Source organism: Schistocerca serialis, chromosome 4, assembly GCF_023864345.2.
Source record: "Schistocerca serialis cubense isolate TAMUIC-IGC-003099 chromosome 4, iqSchSeri2.2, whole genome shotgun sequence".
Lineage (NCBI taxonomy): Eukaryota > Metazoa > Arthropoda > Insecta > Orthoptera > Acrididae > Schistocerca > Schistocerca serialis.
Window position 1 is genome coordinate 370,495,306 of NC_064641.1, and position 23,016 is coordinate 370,518,321.

The 23,016-nt window shown below is 41.7% G+C and overlaps 2 pseudogenes; both read right to left on the bottom strand.

Moving 5' to 3' along the window:
* Positions 1–3,441: 3,441 nt before the first annotated feature.
* On the bottom strand, positions 3,442–3,559 carry LOC126476699 (5S ribosomal RNA; annotated as a pseudogene).
* A 16,423-nt stretch (positions 3,560–19,982) lies between these two features.
* LOC126476528 (U2 spliceosomal RNA) lies at positions 19,983–20,081 on the bottom strand (annotated as a pseudogene).
* Between the last annotated feature and the right edge of the window lie 2,935 nt (positions 20,082–23,016).

Genomic DNA, 23,016 nt, shown 5'->3' on the forward strand with positions numbered 1-23,016 from the left:
TTCCACCGGCGTTGGTAGCGTTTTTCCATCACTTTAATGTCCTGGTGGAAACTCTCTCCTCGCTCCTCACTAACATCTCCCATATTGTCCGGGAAATAACCAAGGTGACAGTTCAAAAAATAAACTTTCAGGCTCACTAAACATCCTAAAGTTTTAAACTTCTTTAACATTGTAGCTATAATAGAAACATATTCAGGTCTTTTTCATATCCTAAGAACCGACTTGCTTGAATGATACCCATGCTTATTTCTCATTTAAGGTCATTGTGGATTCAAAGTTAACATCAAACATCAATTTTGTAATGCCAGGTCCGACAAAAAAGCCTTCTTTTTGTTTAGGTTCTGAAAGGTGTGGAAACTTTTTGCAGACATACTTAAAACATGGTCCATCTTTAGGCAAAGCCTTTACAAACTGTTTCATTAGGCCTAACTTTATGTGCAGAGTTGGTAGGAGTACGTTTTTTGGATCTACAAGGTTTTTGCGTAGAATGTTCTTCTCACCAGGTTTCAATTATTTCCTCACAGTCTAGTTCTTTCTGCACCTATCCCTACTGTCCCATTCACATAAGAAACATGGAAATTTGGTAAAGCCACCTTGTTGAAGAAGGAGCATACATGTTACTTTTAGATCGCCACATATCATCCCCTGTCCCATTCATATAAGAAACATGGAAATTTGGTAAAGCCACCTTGCTGAAGAAGGAGCATACATGTTACTTTTAGATCGCCACATATCATCCACCAGTGAGCAGAACAGCTTGTATTATTCAACACTATTCCTAGGTTTTCATAGTTTTCTTTCATATGTACAGAATGTCCAACAGGTGTAGATGCAGACATGTTACCATTGTGTAATACAACAGCATTTAAACTAGTTTTGGATGAATCAATAAACAGGCTCCAGTCTTGCTTTTTGTATTCAATACCAAACTCATTCGTCAGACTGGGAATGTCTGAGCAGTACACTAAATCACCTTCTTGTTGGAAGAGGCTTGGAAAATTGCTGCTGTCTCTTTCTATACATGTACATGCAGGTTCCAACTGCCAATAAGTTCCTTTCTTTTAATCTAGAGCCAAGAAGTTCAGCCTTTTCTTTCGTTACGCCCAGATCCCTAAGTAAATCGTTAAGTTCGGTCTGAGAAAACAATTTGGGTCCTAGACTTTCTGTATTACGACGGAATTCATCATCATCTGGTTCATTTAAATCAAAATGTACATCAGAAAATACCTCTTTTGGAATATAATTTAAATCATCTGGTGGTTCAGGAGCCAGAAAATTAGGGGGAAGGTTAGGGTAGCTTATTACCATCTTGTTTTTCGAATTATGACCAGTAATATCAATACTGCAAGAGTAGCAATCATCGGAATGATTTCTTTTTCTTCTTTCTGGACCATTTTCTCAGATCTTCAACACACACATAATATACCTCATGTGGCGCCCAAGCTTTACCTTAATCACCAACTCTAGATCCAAAGTATGATAGATAAATCTTTTTCACAAAGTCTGTAGTGGTTCTCTGGTATTTTTTAACCACAAATTCAGCACAAATATAACAAAAACTGTCAGCAGATTTTTCTCAACAACTGAGCACATGTACAGGAAACGGGAAATCGAGGTTAGGTTAACATGAAACAAAACACCCTCTGTTAACACGAAAACAGAATCTATGTTTTTTGCCACCAAATGTTTTTCAGTAGTGCTACCAACGTCATCTACATTCATCACATCCCCTTTTTAAAATATTTTAACTATATAAAAGCTGTTAAATTCCTTAAAAATCAATTGATTTCATAAATTTAACTGCAAAATGTGAAGAAATGTCTGGTGATACAGTTTTTTAAGGATCATATTTGGATTTTCCACTTTAAAAACATAAGACTAAGGTATCTTCAGCAAAAAATTTTTCCATCGTTGGCCTGTGATATCTTTCTCATCCAGAAAGTATGGACTGCCAAAGATACACAAAGAATCGTTTCTTTTGACACTTCCAGTGAATGGGATTAATTCGCCAACTCACATTTCTGTAACTCATTTGTCTTGAAAACTGGGACATCTAGTTGGAGAAACATGAAATTTTGTCAAAGATTCGAGGCAGTTTTTAAAAATTATACGCATGCTGAAGATATCCGCAAGTGATAATCCTGTTAGTTCGAAGTGACAGCTTTATTTACTAACACCCCAGTCTCAGACACATTAGAATTCGTAAGTGAGAATATTTGGTCCAGATATTTGAGGTAATTGATTTATGTCTTTGATCGAACTATTTTAAATATAATGATGAGTTCTATGAACAGTCTGATGGTCTTGCTATGGGCTCACCCTGGTCTCCAGTAGCAGTTGACATTTTTATGGAACAGTTTGAGCAACAGTCATGATGTAACGCTCCTTGGAAGCCTCGTTGTTGGCTCCGCTACTTGGATAACAAATTTGCTGTGTGGCCACAGAAAGAAAAAATGCTTCATGAGTTCAAAAGTTTCTTAAAGGAATTCACCCCCAAAATCAACTTTATCTGGGAAGCTGAAAGTGAGGTCGGAGTCCCGTTCCTAGATGTGCTGGTGACAGGGGAAACATCCCCAAGTCCACCAGCCCGCCGGCTGGCAGTCGGTGTGCACTCCTTCTCTTGCCACTGACATCCAGGCTGCATGGTAGCTTACGGTCAATAGGAGGCAATACTGCTTTCACAGGATTCACCTTACAGATAAGGCGTTGTCTGTCGCCTGTAACGTTCTGGACACGGACAAGCATCGCCTGGTGTGCGGATCGGCGATAGGTGTCTGTTTCTTGGTGTGACATGTTGACCCTAATTACCCATACGACTCATCAGATACCTCCTCACTTACTCCTCTTCCTACAAACGAAGACGAGCTCTGTGAAGTGGATTTGTCATTCACTCTTTGCTTGCCGACGGCGAGAAAAATGACCCAGATGTTTTTGGTGCTTCCATCATGAACGCAGTTGTGCAGTTGTCCGCAATTCCAAATGCAGACAATTATTCTCTAATTTCCTTTGCAGAGTCTTTCTTAATTAATCAGGATTTCGTGTGTTACTGCAATGAGAAGGTGATGCACACCATTCCCACTCTAAGAACCGGTTACTCTCAGGTTACAGCAATTTTCTTCTGCGTAAAACTATGGGTCAATAGTCTCAAGGAGTTTGGCGCCTAGCCGCTTCGACCTGCCCACGGCGTCGGTTTTCTGCTGTTATCGGTGGTATTAATAATAATTTCAAAACTCAACTCCGCCCTAACAGGTCATCAAGGCCCAACGGTACTGACCGGCCATCGTGTCATCCTCAGTCCACAGGTGTCACTGGATGTGGATATGGAGGGGCGTGGTCAGCACACCGCTCTCTAGGCCCAATGTCAGTTTACGAAACCGAAGCCAGTACTTCTCAATCGAGTAGCTTCTCAGTTTGCCTCGCAAGGGCTGAGTGCACCCTGATTGCCAACAGCGCTCGGCAGACTGGATGGTCACCCATCCTAGTGCTAACCCAGCCCGACAGCGCTTAACTTCGGTGATCTTATTGGAACCGGTGTTACCACTGCGGCAAGTCCGTTGGCATTAATTTTAAAAAAGAAAAATAAATAAACAAATCCCTGATGTTCTTTGCTTTACGTTCCCTATAGCTTCTGTGGATCCTGGAGTGAGAGAACAGGACAGAGTGGCCAGGCCTCGGGCTGCGACGACTGCCCACTTTGCCCCCGCCCCTCTCTTGGGCGCAGGGAGATTACTTTGAAGAAAAGGGGGGGGGGGTAGTGTCTTTGATACTAATTAAAACGTCATCAATCTCGAGTTCGGATGGCACCACTGCTTAAATTCTGAATAAAAATCATCAGCAACTGCGACCGAAGATTTCCGGCGTAAGAAGTCACCCTCATTCTGCGAAAGGCCTGTCAAAGAGGGCGGAAGAGCAGATAGAGGATCAAGGCACTCTCTTCCCATGGGGAGGGACACTGTCCCTAAAACGCGGAAGAATCAGCAATGATCAACGGCATGGGGATGCAGAATCCAATGGAGACCACTTCATTAAAGAGATGTAATGTGTATCCACAGGACCTGTGGGATATGGTTGAAACAATGTCATAATGATCTTTTTGGTAAAATATTTCGGACTCCTCCCCCATTCGAATTACAGTAACACGTCTGCCAAGGTGGGGGTGACCATGAGAATAACTAACGAAAGGATAACGTTCTGTGGGTCGGGGTGGGAATGTCGGAAGATTTAACGTAGTAAGGGAGCTAGAAAATCATAAGAAGTAAATGTCACTGCTCAGTCTGGATGTAGTGAGTGTCAGCAAAGCGAAATGGATACAAGACAAGGATTTGTTGTGTAGGGTAACATCTACTGCAGCAGAAAATGGTATAATGGAAGCAGGATTCGTTGTGAATAGGAAGCTAGGGGAGAGAGTTAGTGTGAACAATTCCTTAATAGGGGTGTTCGAATCAGAGGTGAAAGAAGACCAACACCGAGAACAACATGTCAGGTACACATGACAAAGTCATAAGCAGAGCGTGAAGAGGTAGACGAAGTGTATGAAGATACTGAATGGATAATCTGTACATAAAGGGAGATGAACATCCAATAACCATGGGAGACTGGAATGCAGTTGTAGGAGAAGGAGTAGAAGTAAGGATTAAGGGAAAACATTGGCTTGGTAGCAGAAATGAGAGAGGAAAAAACTCAGTTCTGCAATTAATTTCAGATGGTTATAACTAGTACTTTATTCGGCAACTTAAAAAAAATGGTTCAAATGGCTCTGAGCAGTATGGGACTTAACATCTACGGTCATCAGTCCCTTAGAACTACTTAAACCTAACTAACCTAAAGACATCACACACATCCATACCCAAGGCAGGATTCGAACCTGCGACCTTAGCTGTCGCGTGGTTCCAGACTGATGCGCCTAGAACCGCTAGGCAACAGCGGCCGGCTATTCGGGAATCACAAGAGGAGGACGCATACTAAGAAAAGGCGTGGAGATAGACGGACATTTCAGTTGTACTTCATCTTTTTCCTGCAGCGATTCCTAAATTAATATTGGACTTTACAGCGTACCGAGGAGCAGATATAGACTCAGATCACAATTCGGTAATGACGAAGAGTAGGCTGAACTTTAAGAGACTACACAGCAGGAATCGATCTGCAGTGAAGTGGGATACCGAAGTACTAAGGAATGAAGAAATACTCAAGAAGTTCTCTGAGGCTGCAGATACTGGGATAAAAAATAGCTCAGGTGCCTCAATAATTTTGAAACTTTCCATTGGTATCCGTTTACATGACAAACAAAATTATGGAACTGTGGGTCCCACTTGTTGCAAAACACTTCGTCACTTATTTAGTTATTCCCAGACCAGTTTCATCTACAGTATCGCCATCATCACTGGGGTCTTTGTTTCTACAGCACGCAGAAGTTGCATAATTACATACTCTCAAACAATTATTACATACGTACTGTTTGGTTTCAAATATTGTTTTCAGTGGATAGTTTCACAATACTTTATTTTCTATACGTCACAGCACGGTTTTCACGATTTTTGCCACTGTTTCCGGCATATTTTCTAATTACTTTCTTTGCCGTCAAATGCAAGTGTGTGAGTGGCTCTTAGTAAACCACAGTAGGCAGTTCAGATTGAAACGTAGCAGATTATTACGAGTTGTCACCTTGCACTGAAAGCGTAGTTTGTCGTGGAGCTGGTACAAGAGCAGGCTTTGGTTCTCACGCTAGCACAGAGGCCGCTGGCTACTGGGAAGAGCGAGCCGTGTACTTCACTAACGCTGCGTGCAATACGTTATACGTAACTCTCTATGAATCTGAAGAAGTATTATTAAAAATTAATCAATCTTTTCATTCTTTGTATTGCAAATTCTATGGATAACATAACCATACTGTTAAAATTTCAAATAAGTTTTTCATAGATATAATTTTTTATCTAAAACACATAGTAAACGTGTTGGCATTACAAAACTGAGTTAGGGACTGTAATGTATTCATCTATGGTATCACTTGAAACCACAACCGAGAGGATAGGTACATATAATTCTATTTTCTTGAATTTTCTTCAGTTATATTACTACAGACTTCTGACGTCATCAGAAGTCCTTTGGAAATGATTATTTCATCTAGTTTTGGTTGTATGCGTGGGTTTTGAAGAAAGGGAGAGAGTGAATGGAGGACATATGTAAAGTGAGAATGCAATATTTTTCATTAAGACTATGTAAATGTCTGTGTGAGGAAGTTATGGTGCAATAGCGGAATTTGTGATATATGTCCGATTAAGTTTGATTCTGTAAAAGGCAGCCACAAGCAGCGTTGAGTATTAAACTTATTAGTAATTTATTTTGTGAAAAGAAAACCTTTCTTTGATTCCTTTAAATTTTACTTAGTTTTGGATTAACGATATGTTTAATCTAAATTACTTGTGGTAATCTATTGGTTGACATTAAAAATACCGCGGGTATGGAAATGCTCGAGATGATCTGATTGGCTGGTTAACATGCTAGCCAATAGGAATTCAGGATTTCCCGCGCGATTAAGTGTGGCTTTGTCCCTCATAGCTATGAGTCGAAGGAGGCACTCGGGAGCTGTCTTCTGGTATACACGTAGGTTAATCTGAGCTGATCACATTTGTACCAAAATAAAGAAATTCGCTCGTTCGATCGGTTCTCGTTTCGTTGACGAAAACGACAACAGTATTTTGCATTCTGTGGATGTTTGAACTTTATGAGTGATTTATTTTAGGAGGTACTTGCATGTAAACATTTCATGTCGTCCATTAACACCGTTGGCGTGTTTCGTACAGATAACGAGACATTATAGCAGGCACTTCTTCACAAGCATGCTGCTGAACAACTGACCGTGTTAACTGGCAAGTAGTCGTGGGTCAGTGACTGTTTAGGACGTTTAAAATATGCGATTGCATTAATATCTTATGGCTGCTTTCAGATAAAAAAAAATTGGAAATGTCGTGTGGCTAGGGCCTATGAACTTGTCACAGTCAGTAACATCGCATAATGATGTTTGGATATAAAATACTGACTAATTAGCCATCTCCCGTGTTTTAAAGACAATAAAACGACTTAAAGGAAATTTTAAACATTTTTTCAAACGAGTCATGCAAAAATCCCTAATGCTTGATTGTTCAGCTGTTTTTCAGCTATTGCCCATGGACTGCAGTGAAGTGGCCTTTGCATGGTAGGTATTTAGTTGAATTTTCGTCAACACTGCTTTAGCCAGCTAAACCAGTATCTACCATTACAGAGTGAAGGGGCAGAAAACCTGAACCTATCCAGTTAGGTAGACTGGTTGTTCAATGAATAGTGAGAGCTCAACGCGCCAGGCTGTAAGTTGAAGAAGAATGAACGTCTCTAGAAAGGGCAATCACAGAATTTGGCAAGAAAAACGTATGTACGAGGTGGGTAAACACGAAGAAACGATAGGTGATAGAAGAAATACATCAGTTGATCGACGAGAGAAGGATTTACGTAAATGTTCAGAGAAATTTAAGGAGTACAGAGCTACACGGCTCTTAGAAATGAAATAAACAGAAAGTGCAGGGAAGCTAAGGCGAAATGGCTAAATGAAAAATGTGAAGAAATCGAAAAAGAAATGATCGTCAAGACTGACTGAGCAATAGGAAAGTGGAGACAACCTTCGGTGAAATTAAAGCAAGGATGCTAACATGAAGAGTGCTATGGTAATTCCACTGCTCGAAGAAGAGAGCGGAGATATGGAAAGGTTACATTGAGGATCTCTGCGAGGGTGAGGACTTACCTGACGACGTGATATAAGAAGAAAGAGGAGTCGATAGGGAAGAGAGTAGAGGATCCAATATTAGAATTTAGAAGAGCTTTGGAACACATAAAATCAACTAAGGCAGAAGGGACAGATAACATCCCATCGAAATTTCTAAAATAATTTCGGGAAAATGGCAACAAGACGATTATTCACGGTGGAGTGTAGAATGTTTGACATTGGCGATATATCAACAAACTTTCGGAAAAAACGTCTTCCACACTATTCTGAAGACAGCAAGAGCAGACAAGTGCGAGAGTTATCGCAGAATCAGCTTAACAGCACATGCATCTAAGTTTCTAACAAGAATAATTCGCAGAAGATTGGAAAAGAGAGTTGAGAATCCGTTACATGGCGATTAGTTTCGAAATAGGAAAGATAAACTCACCAGGGAGGCAACTTTGAGTTGCAATTAATAATGAAAGCAAGACTCAAGAAAAATCAAGACACGTTCATAGACTATCAACCATGAGAAAGCCTTCGGCAGTGTAGAATTGTGCAAGATGTTAGAAATCCTGAGAAAAATAGGGGTAAGCTTTGGGGAAAGACGCACAACATACAACATCTAGAAGAATCGTGAAGGTACATTGAGAGTGGAAAACCAGGAACAACTTGTACAGATGGAAATAGGTGTAAGGCAGCGATGTACCTTTGCCTCTACTGCTCGATCTACACGTTGCAGAAGTAATGACGGAAAGAAAAGAGAGGTTCAAGAGGGGGTTAAAATTCATGGTGGAAAGATAACTGTGTTAAGATTCGCTGAGGAAGCTGTTAGCCTCAGGAAAATTTAAAAAGAATTACAGAATAAGAGAGATTAGGGCTCGTACAGAGGCATATAGGCAGTCAATTTTCCCTTGTTCTGTTTGGGAAGGGAACACGGAGAGAAGATGCTAGTTGTGGTACAAGGTACCCTCCGCAACGCACCGTATGGTGAATTGTGGAGTATGTATGTAGATGTAGATGTAGATGTAGGTGTGTTGAATCGACTGAATGCTCTAAGGAGTACAACATGTGGACTGAGAGTATATCGAAGAAAGAGGAAATTATGAGAAGTAGCAGAAACTAGAAAAGCGTCAAACGTCATAATTGGTCATCATGAGGTAGATGATGATACCTAAACAGCAAAATAACCATGACGGACAGAGCGAGGACGACATAAAAAGAAGATTAGCACTGTCAAAAAGGGCATTCCTGGCCAAGAGAAGTCTGCTAGTATCTAATATCTGAGGAAGCTCCAACAGAAATATTTTTCCCCATTGGAAACCTCATGTGCACGACTTTGAGTGTTCAGTCTCCCACCTGTTGGGCATCGATGTAAAAATATCAACCAGTGAACCTAGCAGTGAGAAGCAGCTTGTCACCGCCAGAATTGTGATCTTATTGCTTAGTTATACTCCACTGTATAGTTGAACATTATTATTGTTATTTTGCATGATAGTTATTCAATATCAGTTTATCTATTACAAGAATAAATATTTCAAAAATGTTATAGGCCATAGAAATAAGCCAAATGTTCAGAGTATGTATAGAAAACGGGCGTATATCTTTGTAGACATGATGTGCCTAAGATCATTGGCATTAGAGGATAAAGAAAAATTTTCCTTACTCCAGAAAAAATTCAGGCCTGAAAGGGGTGTAGCCGTGAGACATTCACTGTGGAAAACAGGAACAGAAGAGAAGGGAAGCATTTGAGACGTGATGTTACAGAAGAATGTTGAAAATTAGGGGATCTGATACGGAATGAATGAGGAGATCCTCCGCAGAATCGGAGAGGAAAGCAATATACGGAAAACACTGAGAAGAAGAATTAACAGGATGATAGGACATCTGTTAAGATATCGTGGTACAACTTCCATGGTACTAAAGGGGGATGTAGACTGTAAAAACTGCAGAGGAAGACAGACTCTGATACCTCCAGAAAGTAACTGAGATTGTAGGTAGCAAGTAGTACTCTGAGATTTAAAGTTTGACACAGGAGAGTAATTTATGGCGGGCCGCATCATACTAGTCAGAAGACTGATGACAGAAAGAAGAGAAAGAGCGAGGATCTGACAGCACTCTATGATACAGCGTGTATAGAAACTCTACTGACAGAAACAGGTATTTAGAAGCACTTCACACCACCACGCAGCCCAGAAGCAAGCAGTGTTCAACACTGTCTTCACGTGCCTTTGTATCAGCGATGACAACAGGCTGGAATCAGAGTGCGATTTTTTTTAAAGAAGACAAGGCTTTTAAGCGAAATATTAATTATGCTTGCAGTAACGACGAGTACTGCCTTCTCATCTGCAGAATTCTAAGGAATAACAGTATTCGGACCACTTTCTTCAATCAAAACAAAATAAAAGATGTTTTTCGACGGAAAACGGATCCACCTGAAATTTTTTTTTTTTGTCCGGTAAACTTAAGTTATGAAACTATACACTACGTCTCGTTTGTGCAAATTTATAAACACTTTGAAGTGGAATTTGGCTAGATTCTCAAAAATCTCGATCAATTCCGATAGGATCCTACGAAACCGAGTTTTGGAATGAATACTTATCTGTCAAGTACCTGACGATACCCACAAACAGCCTCTTGAAAGCGTATATAGAAAAATGTTGGTGAAACAATAGTTATCGTGGAGAAAAGATCATACTAATTACACTGTGGACAGAGGCGTTCAAACGTTCACCATTCCTGCCCTCCAAACGTGAATGGGACGGAAAAAGGTCCTAATAACTGATGCAATGTGGTTCACATTGGTTTGCAGAGTACGGACGTAAATGTATATGTAGAAATCCGTCTGACTTCAGGGATCTTCTTTTGATAGGCCTATTTCTTGTAGCTGTAACCAATAAGGAGCCACGGTATTTTCTACAGGTAAGCAATAGTAGTGGTATGGATTGTATCAGGAGAAGTTTCGTGCAAACAAGACAAACGTTAGCCATAGCGTAACGAAAAAGAATTTCAATCCCCCTCATGACATTCTTTCTTAAGAAAGCGTATCTCTTCCTCCTAATCGGGATACTGTTAGTTTTCTCGCTGTGAAACGCAGTAGGTTGAATAGATATCACTTTGTTACAATTTTTCGTTGGGTATGTGTAGTTCCTAAAGGACACATGTTTTAATTTAATTCTTTTGAAGTGGTTGGTAAAAGCTTGTGACTATTAAAACAGCGGCCCTGGTTATAAAATAACTGTTACTGATGTCAGTCAAGACATTCTTTTTTCTTGGACCAAGCGTGTTGGAAAAGGATTACCGTTGTCAAGACCTATTTTTCGTGTATTAGGTCATTTAAGAGTGATGTGTGAGATACTGTATTATAGTGCTGCCTTTAGTGTAGTATATAAATACAGTTTTGTAATTAATGATGGTTACATACATTTCCTGGCGGATATTGAAGAAAATTTTAATTCGTTATCTTAATAATGAGAACTAGGACAGTTACTTATTTTTTATACTTAGCACAACGCCTTTCGCGAAGCTATTTTGAAGTCCGTTTGCTAACGTGAATATGTGTGAGTTTCTGCGTCTCTTGCGCCGTTTCGAAGTTAGACTGCAATCGGAAGATTGGACAGAATCAATCTATGGGTGTGTGTGATATTCTGTATAATGGCAGATGCACATTACCTGTAATTAGTGAAACCAAAAGACCATTCGTAACATTACTGTTTAAAAACACTGAAAGATTCATTTTGTCTAAATTTCCAATTGCAGTCTAACTTCAAAAAGGGGCAAGAGATGCAGAAAATCACACATACAAACAACACCAAACATATTCATATGAACAAATGCAGAAATGAACTTCGAAATAAGAATAAATTCTCGAAACGCGTTGCGCTAAGCGTGAAAAAATGAATAACTGGTACTGTTTTCATTATCTGAATCGTAAATGACACAGCTGCATGATATCTGAATCGTCTAATATGATGAATGAAACTTAAAAAAAAATTATTAGTTCTACCTTTCAGTAGTCTTACGCAGAAATTCAAACATATTGAACATCATTCAGACAACTTACAGTGCACAGTAGACATTAAAAACAGATATGTACGATAAGAATATATCATTACAGGTCGTCCACAGAGTATGTATACTATTCTTTAATGCAGAGGATTTTATTTTGTATGTGAAATGAATCATATCCACCTATATATTAGCTACAAAGGTAGTTAATTCAATGCTTATGTAATGGCACTAGCAACAGTCTTCCCACAATGGTAACGCCGGTTCCTGTCAGATCTCCGAAGTTAAGTACTGTCTGGCCTGGCTAATATTGAATTGGTGATCGTCTGAGTACGCCGCCCACTGTTGGCAAGTGGGGTGGGCTCAGCTCTTGTAACACCAGTTAAGAAGCTACCTGATTGTGAAGAAGTGATCTCTCTGTCTCTCCTCACGCTACCTTCCATTAGGAAAATGGGTGCACTCGGCGACTGTTATGTGATTTATAAATTATAGAGCGCAGCAATCAGTTGTCGTCCTTTTGTAGGTTTTATTACGCTAATCCCGATTACGTTGTGCCTAGCTATTATCAATGCAACATTCTCTAATATCGATGCATTCCCTGTTGCTCAGGCGCCTGTCACCTAGAAAAAAAAGGACGACTGATTGCTGAGCTCTATAATTTATAAATCTCCCTCTGTCTCTTTACAAGCATTAATCCCGACTTGTGGGGTCTGCTGTGATGGTTAACCGGATTTGGCGTGTTAATTTTTAAGGGGTGGCTGGAAGCCCTTCCTGTCGCCACTCTGTACCCCCTGGGATGGAATGTGTGTAACCCAACTGTCTGCATCTAGTGTAATCCATGGAATAGTGCGAACGTGTTTCAGATGTCTGCGAGTCGTGTAAGTGAGGCGGAACTTCGAGAGCAGCCCAGTATTCACCTAGCAGGATGTGGAAAACCGCCTCAAAACTACATCCAGGCTGGCTGGCACACCGGACCTCGTCGTTAGTGCGCCGGGCGGATTTGATCTGGGGCCGGCGCGCCTACACGAGTCAGGAAGCAGCGTGTTAGTGCTCTCGGCTACTATGGCGGGTCGTTGAAGTAGCGACTCCGGGCACGAAAGCTAACAATGGCTGGGAGAGCAGCGTGCTGACCACGCGTCCCTCCATATCCGCATCCAGTGATACCTATCGGCTGTCGGTCGGTACCGTTGGGGCTTCTGTGTCCTGTTTGGATGGACTTTAGTTGAGGTCTTGTGTAAGGGTACAACTGAAGCATCAAAATAAAGTCGCTGGGTCACATTCCAGTTCTTAATGCAATATTTTGTCTTTAGAGATGTGAATTTAGTGCAAGCTCTTCCAAGAGATCCGTTTCATGAACGTTATTTAACTGGTGGTGTACTTAGACATTTCGATCTATATTTACAAATTTTGAAAATTTGTGGTAAGGTCTTATGGGACCAAACTGCTGGGTTATCTGTACCTAAGCTTACACACTACTTAATCTATCTTAAACTAACTTACGCTAAGGACGACACACACACCCATGCCCGAGGGAGGACTCGAACCTCCGAAGGGTGGAGCAGCACGGACCAGTGCGCGGCTATCCCGTGCGGCGATGTACATTTACAAATGTATGTCTTGTACTGTGTATTTGTATGTGGCTATAGATTATCTTACGTTTCAACGTTTCATTCTAATGTTTTTTGTATATGTGGTGTGGAACTTTCGATCTGTTTATCCTAGGGAGAATATGGAGCATTCCTGACAAGTTACTTAATGTAATCCAGGATGTGAATATGGGTCATAATAATTATTTATATTATGTATCAGAGTCTGTTGTAGTTTATTCGACGTAGAAAAATCAACGTTTATCATGTGTGTTTTGACGATATTTATTTTTTTCTTTATTGTTGTTTGTATTGTAATCTTTCTTTACTTTGCCCAGTATTGAGTCAACCATGGAGGCATATGAAACGTGTTTCAAAATGTGTATTTCCTGTAGCACGTTGTCTTGGCTCCAAGCTATTTGCTTTACCCTGTGCAGCATTAACCTGTATGCTGCTTGTTCATGAATGTTTGGGTGACATGAAAATGCAGGCGTCCGCAGCTCGTGGTCGCGCGGTAGCGTTCTCGCTTCCCACGCCCGGGTTCCCGGGTTCGATTCCCGGTGGGGTGCCGGCCGCGGTGGCCGTGCGGTTCTGGCGCTGCAGTCCGGAACCGCGGGACTGCTACGGTTGCAGGTTCGAATCCTGCCTCGGGCATGGGTGTGTGTGATGTCCTTAGGTTAGTTAGGTTTAAGTAGTTCTAATAATCTAGGGGACTTATGACCCAAGATGTTGAGTCCCATAGTGCTCAGAGCCATTTGAACCATTTTGAAGTCGGTTGGGTCAGGGATTTTCTCTGCCTCGTGATGACTGGGTGTTGTGTGATGTCCTTAGGTCAGTTAGGTTTAAGTAGCCCTAAGTTCTAGGGGACCGATGTCCATAGATATTAAGTCCCATAGTGCTCAGAGCCATTTTAACCATTTTTGAGTAGACAGGGTTCTTGTTGGTAAACAGTTGTTGTTCTAAACATTTAATGTACTGAATATGTCAAATATGGCACCATACACACATTGTCATTGTTAGACCAACTACCTGCTTATAAATTTTGTCATTAAATCTAAAATAGTTTCACCTTAGGATTAGCCGGAGAAGTTTCATGAATTCGGTCATCTCCATGCACGTTTCTTATGTTTCATTAAGTTTCTTCAGATTTCTGGTGCAGCGTCTTGTAAAGGTAAGTTAGAGTAAGGGCTGCTAGTGTCCATTGGTTAATACTAAGCATTTCGAGGGAGTTTTGTGGCTCTTAGTTCAGTTAAAGTTGTGCTGTTCATTCACATGTATAATTTTGTATCGGTATTTTATTTAGTTTCTGTTACAGTTTATATGCTGGACTACACACATGGTATTAGAAATGATTACTAGTCTTGTGGGCTTTCCCTTATTTCTGTATTTTTGGCTGTGATAAACATTGTGCCTTAGGTTTTATATCCAGTTTACTTACAACTGTCAGAATTGGTATATAATGTAGTGTACGTTTATTATAATTTTGATTTCCTAATTTCTTGTCAAGAGATTTATCCACTTTGTGCCCGATTGTTGCTTTTCTATTTCCACAGTAGCATCCGTTGCATGTTTAGTAGCATCTATGACTTGCTGTAGTGCATGGTAAACTGTCCGCCCTTTCATCGAACTTCACGACTGTGCTGTTAATTCATCTGGCGTAAAACGTCAATGTGTTCCTGTTATTCATTACATGGGTAAAATTGTTATTTTGTTTGAATCTCAAAATCTACTGTTTGCAGTCATGTATTTTGCAAATGTTCGCCTGTATCTTGAATGTGCTTACATACATTATCGTATGTTGTGTTTTCCATGCTGTTTGCCGCTTTTATCTGCACGCCAGTAGCTGTCTAGGAAATACTTTTATGCTAATTACTTTCACTTTTATGTAATTCGCAATGAGACATAATTGTTGAAAATGCTTCTTGAATCTTACATATTTAGTACATTCACTTTAGTATCCTAATTTTTGTACGCAGCTTTCACTGAATGGTTTGACAGCAGTATCTTTACGCTTATCTCGTGAGACTACTTGTCCTCAGGTGAAATTTCATTAAGTTTGAAAGGTACAGTAGAAGAAGAGTTGCCGGTGGAACTGAAGCAATGAGGGAGCTTTGCTTGGTTAGATCAGTCGGTGCAATACTTTCCATCGATAGACAGTGCTTCCACGCTGAAGTTTCGGTTCGTTACTCACTTTCCATGTGCAAGGATTGTTGTTTGCGAGGGGCGTGGCTGAGCACAAAACAGTACGATTATGAGTACAGTTAGTAGAAGTACTACACTGATTGTGAAGGTTACCAGGAATCATGTGTAGCCCTTACATACGCTAACACACATGCAAAATGATGGTGATGATGATGATGATGTGTGCTAGAATGCACGGCAGCTGGCTGGTTCAAATGGCTCTGAGCAATATGGGACTTAACATCAATGTTCATCAGTCCCCTAGAACTTAGAACTACTTAAACCTAACTAGCCTAAGGACATCACACAACACCCAGTCATCACGAGGCAGAGAAAATCCCTGACCCCGTCGGGAATCGAACCCGGGAACCCGGGCGTGGGAAGCGAGAACGCTATCGCACGACCACGAGCTGCGGACAGGGCAGCTGGTTCTTAACGACCGCTAGTTCTTCTTTCCAACTTCTGGACGAGTCCCGGGAGTGAAAAATGGCTGGGGTTCGGTGTTGTTTTGGGTAGCCATGTAATGGTGTTCCATGTGCCCCACAGATACTGTGCAAGATCGCATTTTAGCCAAATTTTATGTTACATTTTGGCTAATTAGGTCCATCCCATAGCACAGTGTTTGCTCCCCATTGGCGATGCTGTGTTGCAAGACGACAAGGACCTGTTCATGCAGCTCGGATCGTCCATGACAGGCTTTGTGGGCAATAGCATGATCTGTCGCATCTCCCGTGGGCTCCCAGATCTCAGTATTATTGAGCCCTTATGTTCGACTTTTGGAAGAATGGTGCGTGATCGCTATCCATTTCGATCAGCGTTAGTTGAACGTGCCACTCTCATGCAGGTAAATGGTGCAAGACTCCCTTTAAAACCTTATAGGGACTGTATCTTTACACTCCGTGACGACTGGAATCTGGTATGAACGCCAGCAGTTTCCTATGCCGTATGTTGTTATTCTGGTTTTCTATATCTGTGTACAACCCCTGTACTCCTCATGGACGATATGCTGACAGAATTGTTAGTGAGAAAACTGTATGCATGGTAACAGTAAGTGTCTATTTACTTTGGTTTAGTCTTCGGCTTTTGATGGACGTTTAGAAAGAAAAATATGTATAGACAGGAAAAAAGAAACAGCAACACTAGAGTTTTGAAAAATATCTATGTGTTAATAGAAAAAAGAGTTTACCGAGAAATTAAGAATTTATAGAATTTGTTTTCTCTTCTCTTAAATGAGAATAATGTACTTTTATCTATTTAGAATTTTTAGTGAATTTGTAAAAACGTAGCTGACTTCGTTGAAATACAGTTCATGAAGGAAACTGAAATTTGCAGGATTTTTTGTTTAATTATAGAAGCATTGCTGTGATTGAGGCATGTGGAGCTCGACGTACACTCACAGGTATTAATTATGAACATAACACAAATTTGAAGTTTCTTTCAGGTCAGTTTGACGTCCGAGAGTTTTGGCTACGAGGAATATTTCACTAGTTGCATCACATTGCACGTTCGTGGTGGAACGTAGGAAGCAACGCTGCGGTGAATATTGATGGCTTTGCAACGCTGGAACTACTGTACACAGCTTACCTGTATCATAGCACTGACTGCTGAGTCACAAGCGACAGCCCTTTTGTGCAACACCAGTTATGAGACAGGTCACGAAAACTGAAAACGGCCTGGAGAGCGGTGATCTGACCACATGCCCCAACATAACCGCATCCGGTGACGCCTATGGTGTGAGGATGACACGGCGGACGGTCGGTCTCGTTGGGTCTTCAAGGCCTGTTCGGACAGTGTAGAATTTTTTTATTTTGTCAGAAGAACTTTTTTCCCATCTTGGTAACTACTGCAACAGTAAGTACACCCATCACATGCGGTAATAGTCACTGTCTTGACTTCTTTTATACGGCATGTCACAAACAGTCTTTGTAAGGGTGTTGCAGGGTAGGTTGTTCTGAGAAGTAGTTGTTAAGAAAATGTTCGATACGTTCCGCCGTTTTCGATTTAATTAGCAACGAAGTTGCGCGCGCTAATGCAAACGGCCCTCCAGAAACGGTGGTTCCGTAAAACAGAACAAAACAGCGAGTCAAAAATTAGGCACGGAACGGTAGTAAGGGCTGAAACCGAAATAAGCAGTCTTGTGTGCTATCATCTACGCTATGAGAACAACTGACATTAATAGTGCCTGGCATGCGCGTGCAACGGCCTGACTGGCTAAATTCAATGCTAAACAACTGGGAAACGGCGCTACTTATAGAACAGCTTTCATAGCAATAATTTCTCAGCACAACCTACCCTGCATCACACTTACAAGCTTCTCGGTCTGTTTCTGACCACCTTACGTATGTGGCGAAGAGGACTGCCAAATTTAATTAGCATATTTTCTCTTGGAGGTCATGGTGAGGTTTATTAGGTAACAGCAAGGACTGTAGCGACTTCATCGCGTTTCAGAACGCAGTACACTCTCTATTATGATAAGAAAATGTCCTGAATGATATCGCCTGGTATTGAAATTAGGTAACACGTTTAGAGCTAACGGCGTTGCTTCTCACTGGTGAAGTTAAAAAGAAGCGGTGTATACTTTTCTGAGCGAGTTGCTGCTCTGTACTCACTTTGTTTCAGACCGCAGTATTGTTCGCACCGCCATTCACCAGCGCCGCGCAGAGAGTTTGGCCACGTAGCAGACGCGCACAATGGAGAATTTTTCAGCAGAGACAACGGCATGTGATAACTAGCACCGCCTCATGCATTTCCCTTTGCGTTTCAAGCGTTTTGCTGAAAACCCCGGGAGTTTCTGCTTCACGTGTTTATTAGGTCAACTCGGATCCTTTTGTTCACGGTAAGTACTCCGCCGAATGGAATGAAATATGTTGCCGTTGTTACTTTTTCTGCGTTTTTAGGAGCGAGGTGTTTACCGATAGCATTCATGACTCAGGTAAGGCTCCAGTCTCGTTTCAGACGGTGGAATTTTCCGCTACTGTGTGGCTCCTGTTGTAGCGTGAAAAAAAAGTTGGGTTGCCACGGATATGCATCTATCTGAAAAATTCCTTGCTGATGACAGACAGTTATAAAATGAGATTCCTCAGCAATGAAAGACAATGCGAATACTGCTGTAGGAACGAGTGAAAACATATTGGATAAAATTTAATCCCTTGCACGTATAGAAGGAAACGAATTTGTACAATGCTCGACGGGCTCAGTCCATCAGTACACGAAGTCCGTCTGGTCTTGGTTTAGCAGTGGTTTTTATTTCGCGTTTCTAATTCACAGTCACATCGTCAGTAGTACTTTAGAGGTTTTGCAAGGGTTGACATTTCTGTGATGCGTGACATGCAACAGCTAGTCCACGTATCTGAACACTGCTGACTGATCCTTCCTCTCGTTTCTGCTTCTCTACTGGCAGCACAGTACTCGCCCCCTCCTAAATGAGGGTGTCCCCTATGGGTGATCGGGGGCATTTTCGCTGGTGTTGCCCAGATATTTGCCATGTCGATTTTGCAACGTCTCGCTGGAGTCAGCTCAAACATATCATGCTCATCGCGTCTTTCATACGACCCCCAGCGTCTACGGAAAGTGAGATGATTTTTAAACCGGAATTTAATGCCTCCATTCGATACAGCGGTCCCACATTGGTTTAGTTCGTTGTCAGTTTCATCGGTGTGAATTAAAAGGACCAGTATAACACGAAGAAAAATCAGTTCTCCGATATCGACATAGCAGCGCTTCTACATGGCGGCAGAAGCCGCACAGACAATGCGGTGGTGTCGCTGTTGGAGTACTGGTTATTATTCGTATTTTCCCAGCCCCCTTAACGCACATCGACAAAACGAATATTTCGGTAGACCAGTTTGGGACAGCTCTGTCGAATGGGCAAGTAAAATTTTACATTTTGAAGTTTTTTATTCTTTTATTTTCAAATTTGTTTAAACAGGAAACAAACCGACGCTTTCCGTCTACACTAGGCTTCGCATGAAGGACATGATGAGCAGCATCTGTCTGGCTTCACTCCAGCTACATGTTCCAAGAACGGAGCTGCAAATATCTGACGAAACTTCAGAGACAATGCTCTTGAAGGCTCTTAGTAGAGACACCCTCTATACTGGTGGGTCCATGTCTCATGACACGTAGATCTGTATATCGATAGATCTGTACCTACAGATTGGAAAACTGCGCAGGTCGCACCAGTGTTTAAGAAGGGTAGTAGGAGTAATCCATCGAACTACAGACCTATATCATTGACGTCGGTTTGCAGTAGGGTTTTGGAGCATGTACTATAGTCAAACATTATGAATCACCTCGAAGGGAACGATCTATTGATACGTAATCAGCATGGTTTCCGAAAACATCGTTCTTGTGCAACGCAGCTAGCTCTTTATTCGCTCGAAGTAATGGCCGCTATCGACAGGGGATCTCAGGTTGATGCTGTATTTCTAGATTTCCGGAAATCTTTTGACACCGTTCCTTACAAGCGACTTCTAATAAGGCAGCGGGCCTATGGGGCGATGCAGGACGTATCAGATATTAAGCTGATAAGAACAGATACTGCACTTTGATCTTAGCCAAAAGGCCGAAGTTGTCCAACTGGATTCGTGATTTCCTGTCAGGAAGGTCGCAGTTCGTAGTAATAGACGGCAAATCAGCGAATAAAACTGAAGTGATATCAGGTGTTCCCCAGGGAAGCGTCCTGGGACCTCTGCTGTTTCTGATCTATATAAATGACCTGGGTGACAATCTGAGCAGCTCTCTTAGGAAGTTCGCAGATGATGCTGTAATTTACCGTCTAGTATGGTCATCGGAAGACCAGTATCCGTTGCAAAGCGATTTGGAAAAGATTGCTGTATGGTGTGGCAGGTGGCAGTTGACGCTAAATAACGAAAAGTGTGAGGTGATCCAAATGAGTTCCAAAAGAAATCCGTTGGAATTCGATTACTCGATAAACAGTACAATTCTCAAGGCTGTCAATTCAACTAAGTACCTGGGTGTTAAAATTACGAACAACTTCAGTTGGAAAGACCACATAGATAATATTGTGCGGAAGGCGAGCCAAAGGTTGCGTTTCATTGGCAGGACACTTAGAAGATGCAACAAGTCCAATAAAGAGACAGCTAACACTACACTCGTTTGTCCTCTGTTAGAATATTGCTGCGCGGTGTGGGATCCTTACCAGGTGGGATTGACGGAGGACATCGAAAGGGTGCAAAAAATGGCAGCTCGTTTTGTATTATCACGTAATAGGGGAAAGAGTGTGGCAGATATGATACGCGAGTTGGGATGGAAGTCATTAAAGCAAAGACATTTTTCGTCGCGGCGAGATCTATTTACGAAATTTCAGTCACTTTCTCTTCCGAATGCGAAAATATTTTGTTGAGCCCAACCTACATAGGTAGGAATGATCATCAAAATAAAATAAGAGAAATCAGTGCTCGAACAGAAAGGTTTAGGTTTTTCCCTCGCGCTGTTCGGGAGTGGAATGGTAGAGAGATAATATGACTGTGGTTCGATGAACCCTCTGCTAAGCACTTAAATGTGAATTGCAGAGTAATCATGTAGATGTAGATGTAGATGTGGTCAATTCTGTGTTACATAGGGGTGTCCGTGTACTGTTAACCAGATATTGTACGTTACGGGCCTGAGGTTTGTCGGTACAGAGCTGCCACCCGTTAGCGTCCCATCGGTATCAGATGAGGTGTATTACATGGCCAAGGCACCAACGTGGGATCAGTAGAACGAAAAACCAGTCCGAAGTTGGAAATTTCACTTTGTTATTCACTTGATGACTAGTTTCGGGCCGAGACACATTTTCAAATCATCGTAAAGTACCCGAAAATGCCATTTCCGAAAATTTGTAAACCATGTCAAATACTTGCAACGAACAGTTACAGCCGCATACAGCGCAGTTGTCTGTATGCGCTCAATCTGTTGGTAACATGTTTTGGACATGGTTTCAAATCTTCGTAAATGCCACTTTCGACTATTTTATGATGATTTGAAAATGGATCTCGGCCCGAAACTAGTCACCGAGTGAATAAAAAAGTAAAATTTGCAATTTGGGGCTGGTTTTTCATTATATCATCAATGGATGTAGGAGGTCCCCAATAACGTCCATTTTGACCGCAACTGACATGGTACCATGGTCAATATCACAAGTACCATGGAAATCCAAGCGCGTGACCGCCATAGCGTAATACTGCTCCAATCGGCCAGCGTACGTGGTTTTGTACATTTATTGAGCAACTATTTGCCTGGATGATCTCTGATCCGGACACGACCATTGACCAGGCCTCACGAGAAACGTGACTCGTCCAACGAAGCGGCACAGGTCCATCGATCCACGGCCACATTTCAATGATCCTGTGCTCGCTGTAGTCATAACTGACCATGACGTCAACAAGTGAACACGCAGTGGTTGGTCTACAGTGAGAACCCATGGTCAACAATGTGTACTACACGGTATGCCCCGTAGTGCCTGCGCCTGGACCAGCTTTGTATTATGTCTTCAGACGTGCTACAGATCACCCTCCAGCTCGCTCTAAAGAGTGGGCGTGCCACGGAGCGCCACCTTCCATACAGAGGCTTGGACGTCCAACACCTGACGGGTTCAGCTTCCTCCCTCCACTTGTCATAGATTGTCAAGGCAGAGGTACAAGCCAGTCAGCCCACCAATTTCTCCGTATCCGAGATGCTCATCTCCAGGCGCCGGGCCGTACCTATCTTACTTTTGACTGTCTCTTGACAGTGTCACTGGCCTTAAGCACTTGTGGGTGCGGTATGGCCGCTGGAACAATTCTCATTTGTCTACGTTCACCTTGAACACTTCTCTTACCGCATTACGTATTGGCAACGTGATCATTCGACATTCAGTTTCGCGATGGGTAGTGGTGATTATGTATTGCTTTCTTAGTGTGTATGAAATGAGCAGAAAGCGAGATAAGAAATAAAAGTATTACAACTAGGACACGCACATCCATTCTGCACATAATCTGCCACATTTCAAAAATATTTCATTGACGGAATTCTTGCACGACAGGAAACGCTGTGTAGTAGCACGGTTTCGGGGTCTTAGCCCCTCCGTCAGGAGTAACTGAAATCTAGTTGTAGTAGGATGTCACGTCCATGCCTTCACAGCTACTATTCAAACATCTACTGCAGGTGGAGCGTCCAATAACATTCACAATTTGGGATGTGTATAGCGACTTCTGTCGAGAAAGACTTCGGTGAATAAAATATTTTACAAATGCTCCGGTTTTGTTTACCATATCCTAGAAAATTTTCATAATGGTCTCAGTCCTTGTAGTGTATGAAATGTAAGCGAAAGAAAATTTTAAAAGCGTAACCTTTTCTGTGGTCGTCTGAGGAATATATTTGCTAGCACACGATACTGACAATCGTGGGAGCGTGTTAGTGTGTTTTGAGGAATAAAGTCAGATAAAATATCCGGGCATAGAAAACTAAGCGTCGAAATTACAGTGACCGACGCTTGCAGTTCGGCCCGCTACAACATACATAATATCT